Below are 6,000 nucleotides of genomic sequence, written 5' to 3'. Positions count from 1 at the left end.
GAGCCTGACGCGGGGCTCGAACTCACGGACCGCGAGATCGTGACCTGGCTGAAGTCGGACGCTTAACCGACTGCGCCACCCAGGCGCCCCTGTCGGTGTTGTTTCTGTACTGCAGATTCTTTGGTCACATTATAAGCTGCGTATGGGCTAAGGAAGGACAAATAAATTATTTTGGACAAGAAAGGAAAAATATATGTAACAGAGTCCTCTTCTTCGGTTAATACAGCCTTACCAGGGAGGGAGAAAGAATTAACGGGACCAAGATATGTCAGATGGGGCACTGATAGGTTAACAATACCAGAAACTGGTCCGGAAAGCTTTTTACTCTCATCTTCTGGTCTCCATGATAACACAAAGATGGATAGGAAGGAGATATAGGGAAGAGAACTTTCCCCACCTTCACATACACACTTCATTGTTCTGTTCTTAAGCTCATATTTGTCAGTTGCCAAAAGAACCTGGCATAGTAGAGTGTATATGACTAAAGTATATGTTCTTCATTACGAGAATCTTCCTTTACTTATTTCAGAAAACTGACTTGGATCATCACATATTTCCTAATCCTTGTCAAAGTCATTTGTAAACTGCCTAGGGTCTAACCCACTTCAGTAAGACAATAGAGATCTATAGTTTAAAAAGACACAGCTAAAAAAAAAAAAAAAAAAAAAAAAAAAGACACAGCTAATGGTGCCTGGCTGGCTCAGGCAATAGACCATGTGGCTCTTGATCTCAGGGTCATGAGTTCAAGCCCTATGTTGGGCATAGAACTTACTTAAAAAAAAAAAAAATGGATAGGAATGCAAGCTGGTGCAGCCGCTCTGGAAAACAGTATGGAGGTTCCTCAAAAAACTAAAAATAAAACTACCCTATGACCCAGCAATTGTACTACTAGGCATTTATCCACAGGATACAGGTGCTGTTTCGAAGGGACACATGCACCCCCATGTTTATAGCAGAACTATCAACAATAGCCAAAGTATGGAAAGAGCCCAAATGGCCATCGATGGATGAATGGATAAAGAAGATGTGGTATATATATACAATGGAGTATTACTCGGCAATCAAAAAGAATGAAATCTTGCCATTTGCAACTACATGGATGGAACTGAAAGGTATTGTGCTAAGAAAAATTAGTCAGAGAAAGACAAATATGACTCCACTCATATGAGGACCTTAAGAGACAAAACAGATGAACATAAGGGAAGGAAAACAAAAATAATATAAAAACAGAGAGGGGGACAAAACAGAAGAGACTCATAAATATGGAGAACAAACAGAGGATTGCTGGAGAGGGTGTGGGAGGGGGGAATGGGCTAAATGGGTAAGGAGCACTAAGGAATCTACTCCTGAAATCATTGTTGCACCATATGCTAACTAATTTGGATGTAAATTTTAAAAAATGAAATTTAAAAAAAATGTAAACTTTTGCTCTGCAAAAGACCCTGTTAAGTGCTAAGACCATTCAATGGGGGAAATGAGTCTTTTAAACAAATGGCTCTGGAAATGCAAATGAATGAAGTTACTTGCACCATATGCAAAAAATTAACTCAAAATGGATCAAATACCTAAATAGGAAGAGCTAAAACTATAAAACACTTACAGTAAAACATAGGGGGAAGTTATGTTGGATTTGACAATAATTTCTTGGATAGAATACCAAAAGCACAGACAACAAAAGAAAAAGTAGATACAGTGGACTTCATCAAAATTTAAAACTGGTGCATCAAGGGACACTATCAACAGAGTGAAAAGGCAACTCACATAATGGGAGAAGAATTTGTAAATCGTATATCTGATAAGAGATTAATATCCAGGAATTAATGAATATATGTTAATATATAAAGATCTCCCACCACTCAACAACAGTAAAACCAAACAACCCAATTTAAAAATGTGCAGGGGCGCCTGGCGGGGGGCTCAGTCGGTTAAGTGTCTGACTTCACCTCAGGTCATGATCTCATGGCTTGTGAGTTTGAGCCCCACATCAGGCTCTGTGCTGACAACTCAGAGCCTGGAGCCTGCTTCCAATTCTGTGTCTCCCTCTCTCTCTGCCCCTCTCCAGCTTGCTCTCTCTCTCTCTCTCTCTCTCTCACACACACACAAACATGAAAAAAAATTTTAATACAAATGTACAAAAGGTATGAGTCGACATTTTTCCAAAGAAGAAATATAAATGGCCAATAAGCACATGAAAATATAATCAGCATCACTAATCATTAGGGAAATGCAAATCAAATTCACAATGAGATACCTCTTCATACCCATTGGGGCGGCTACTACTAAATAAACAGAAAATAAATCTTGCTGAGGGTGTGGAGAAATTGGAGTCCATGTGCATTGTAAAATGATGCAACAATTCTGGAAAAAGTTTGACAGATTCTTTAAAACTAAACATGCAGTTATACAACCCAGTACTTGGCAATCGTGGGCATTCAGTCCAGAGAAATAAAAACTTACATTGACACAAACACCCATACACTAGTGTTCTATAGCTTCTGTATTTGCAATAACCCAAAACTTGAGGGGTGCCTGAGTGCCTCAGTCAGTTGAACGTCTGACTCTTGATTTCAGCTCAGGTCATAATACCAGAGTCATGGGATCCAGCCCCATGTTGGACTTCGTGCTGAGCATGGAGTCTGCTTGAGATTCTCTTTCCTTCTGCCCATCTGCCCCACTCATGTGTGCTCTCTCCCTCTCTGTCTAAAATAACATGGGGCGCCTGGGTGGCTCAGTCGGTTAGGCGTCCGACTTTGGCTCAGGTCATGATCTCGCGGTCCGTGAGTTCAAGCCCCGCGTCGGGCTCTGTGCTGACAGCTCAGAGCCTGGAGCCTGTTTCAGATTCTGTGTCTCCCTCTCTCTCTGACCCTCCCCCATTCATGCTCTGTCTCTCTGTCTCAAAAATGAATAAACGTTAAAAAAAAATTTGTTTAATAACAAATAAACAAACAAAACTTGAAACAACCCAGATGTCCTGTAATGGATGAATAAACAAAGTTGTAGATCCATACCATAGAATAGTACCCAATGATAAAAGGTACCAAACTACTAATGAACATAAACCTTAGATGCATCTCCAGGGAATTATGTTGAGTGACAAAAGCCAATCCCAAAGGTTGCAAATTATATGATTCCATTTGTATAACATTTTGAAATGATAAAATTATATAAATGGAGAAAAGATTAGTGGTTGCCAGAGATTAGAAAGAAGGGCGTGGGAGAGGAAAGTTGTGTGGTTATAAAAGGGCAACAAAAGGAATTTTTGAGGTGATGTAACTCATGTCATATTGGCTCCCCTTTTAGGAACAACTGTATGTTTTATAAGTTGACTGTGGTGGTGATCGTACATATCTACTCATGAAAAATTGCATAACACTAAATACACACACAGAAAAGAGTACATATAAAACTGGTGAAATATGGATGAAGTCAAGGATTGTATCAATGTCAATATCTTGGTTGTTGTACTGTAGTTATACTGGATGTTACCATTGGAGAGATAGAGTGAAGGATATACGGGATCTCTGCGTGTTATTTCTTACAATAGCATGTGAGTTTGCCATTACCACCACCTGCCCCCCCAAAAGGCATAACTAATGTGAAAATTCTGAAGAAGCTCCTAAGTAGTTCCACTGGAAGGTAGTAATACAATTATCCATCGACTTACTCTTTTCACCTCCAAGGCATCCCTTTAAGTTAAGAAAGGGCAATTTCATCTATCATTAGGCAAGCAATACAGTATGGTTTTCCCGGAATTTGGATGCAAGTTTGCTGTATGAGAATTAAACTAGTAAAGATAAAATAATTTAGGAGGGTAGCCATTAGCCACCTTAGATGCTTTCACGATAAAATAAGAAAAGCAATGCATATTGAAAGATACCAGTTCTAGTTGGCCGGGCTGCCCCTTACAGAGCATGTATTATGTGTAAGGTGCTCTACCTGTGTCGTCATTAATCCTCAGCACAACCCTATCAAATAGAAGTCATCACCATAATTACAAAGGCTTAAGAGATGACATAACTTGCCAGAGATCACACAAGTACTGAGCGACAGAGGTGGATCTCAGTCCAATGCACTGCCATACCGTTTCCGTTCCACTAAACTGCTTCCCTTTAAAGGAAATGAGCGCATAAAACTATTGTAGCTTGATGCCACGGTCTTAGAATTATCTCGATAACTCTCTTCATTCTACTTTCCTGCTTCCAAATTTTGATTTCCCATATAGCTGTTCCTATAAGGGAAACCAGTGTAAGTATCTGTCCATTTGGCAGTTGCATTTTTCACTGTAATTAACCAGTTGGCTTTGGTTTATTTACCAGTCTGTTGTAAAAATGGTTAAGAGGAGTGAGTTCCTCATGGGCTGATGATTCTGGGTACATTGGAGCATTCTGTTACTGCAAAAATATTGGGCTTGGGTTACCTCCAGAGTACTACCACCCTGTGAGGCCTCAGTCTTTGATGCCTCTTTTAAAATTCGGTCTTCATGCAGCAAGATGGGGAGATGGTATTACAGATTTAAGTAACTAGCCAAGGCCCATAGAGTTGATTATGGGCAAAGCTAACGTTGAAAACTAGGTCTCTTGACTCTTATTCCAGTGTAACCATTTCATCTGTACTCATCCTGTCAGAGCATCCTATTAGGGGCAGATCTAGAATAGTTGGTTGACATGCTCAGTCAACATTCCCATTTTCTGTATATTCACTCTACTTCTTGGCTAATGATTAAATTATTTTTTGTTAGCAAAATTGATAGCTTTGTTACAAACCCACGATTTTCTGGACATAAATAAATGAATAGATACTGACTTGACTAGCCATAGTGGGTATACTTAAAATGTTCATCATCCTTCTACATTATATAAACTGGGTAGCCATGCATCATCAGTTCATACAATAGCTTTTATATATTGTATAGACTGTTATGTACAGTTTTATTCATTAGACTTTACCTCAGTCATGTCCATCACCTGGTATCGTACCTGGCACAAGCAGAATGTCAATACTCGTGAATTGGATTGGATTGGATTAGACTGGATTAAATTGATTGAAAGTGGCTCTAATGTCTTTCAACTCCTAGATTCTGTCATTTATTTAACATCCCTACCCAGATAGCTGTTTAGACTACAGCGTGACTGTTCAAAGGCATATTCTTAGGGTCAGGTGTCTGTCCCCTCACCTGAAAGATCTGCCTTATCAGGTAGGTCAGTTCTGATAACCAAGACCTTTCTGACACCTCATGGCCATCCTCAAGGGAGGGCCATGTTTTTTTCTCTGACCTCAGTATTTGGAAGGTCCAGGGAGTGTCAGCATGCAAAAGCAAATATCAGGGAGGCGCTCAGATATGTGGCAGTGCTGGTTCAAACTTGTAACAATATGTTACAAGTTGTAGATCCCTATAATAATCACCCAAAATAATGAGCAGTGATACCTCTTTAGAGAAACCTATTAATTACATTATTCTTCTGTGTGTCGGGTCTGTGTGCCAGGTCGCTTTCTCATAGACACTCTTAGAGCTTAGCTTCTCTTCATTTTTGTGGGGAATTTTTTTATTCATTTATTTTTGCTTTCAAATATAACATCCAGAATGCCTGGCATCTGCTCTTTTTCCCCACTGTGTTCACTGGAGTTCATTTAAAATTATACACAATGCATTGTTTTCCAGAACATTCATCTTTAGAGTCTTCTGAGATAGTTGCTCAATAACATATCATGAGAAAAGTTCAGATTTGCAAAGCATTTGTCATTTCCTCCTGAACTGCTAATTTATTTAGTAACCATTTGTTTCCAGGACTCTTGTCTGCCAAGCTGTAGACATATGTACATGCCAGATCCATAGAACCATAAATCTATAAATGTTAATAATAGCACTAAAAGTAGATTGGAATAAGCCTTTGGTACCTAGCCCTTCTGAAAATCCTAACCCAAGCCCTTTTGTCCTTTTTAAAAAACATTGATACTTATATAAGGATAAATGTGTTTGTGAGAAATTTCCCCTTTGTTTCT

The 6,000-nt window shown here is 39.2% G+C and overlaps 1 protein-coding gene across 1 annotated transcript in view; it reads left to right on the top strand.

Annotated features, from left to right (window-relative positions):
- TMEM150C (transmembrane protein 150C) overlaps positions 1 to 6,000 on the top strand; it is a 76,305-nt gene that overhangs the window by 53,011 nt on the left and 17,294 nt on the right. The gene's annotated exons all lie outside the window — the stretch shown is intronic.

Source organism: Panthera uncia, chromosome B1 (genome assembly GCF_023721935.1).
Source record: "Panthera uncia isolate 11264 chromosome B1, Puncia_PCG_1.0, whole genome shotgun sequence".
NCBI lineage: Eukaryota > Metazoa > Chordata > Mammalia > Carnivora > Felidae > Panthera > Panthera uncia.
The sequence above is the reverse complement of the archived record's forward strand: the minus strand, read 5'-3'. Positions and strand labels throughout refer to the sequence as shown.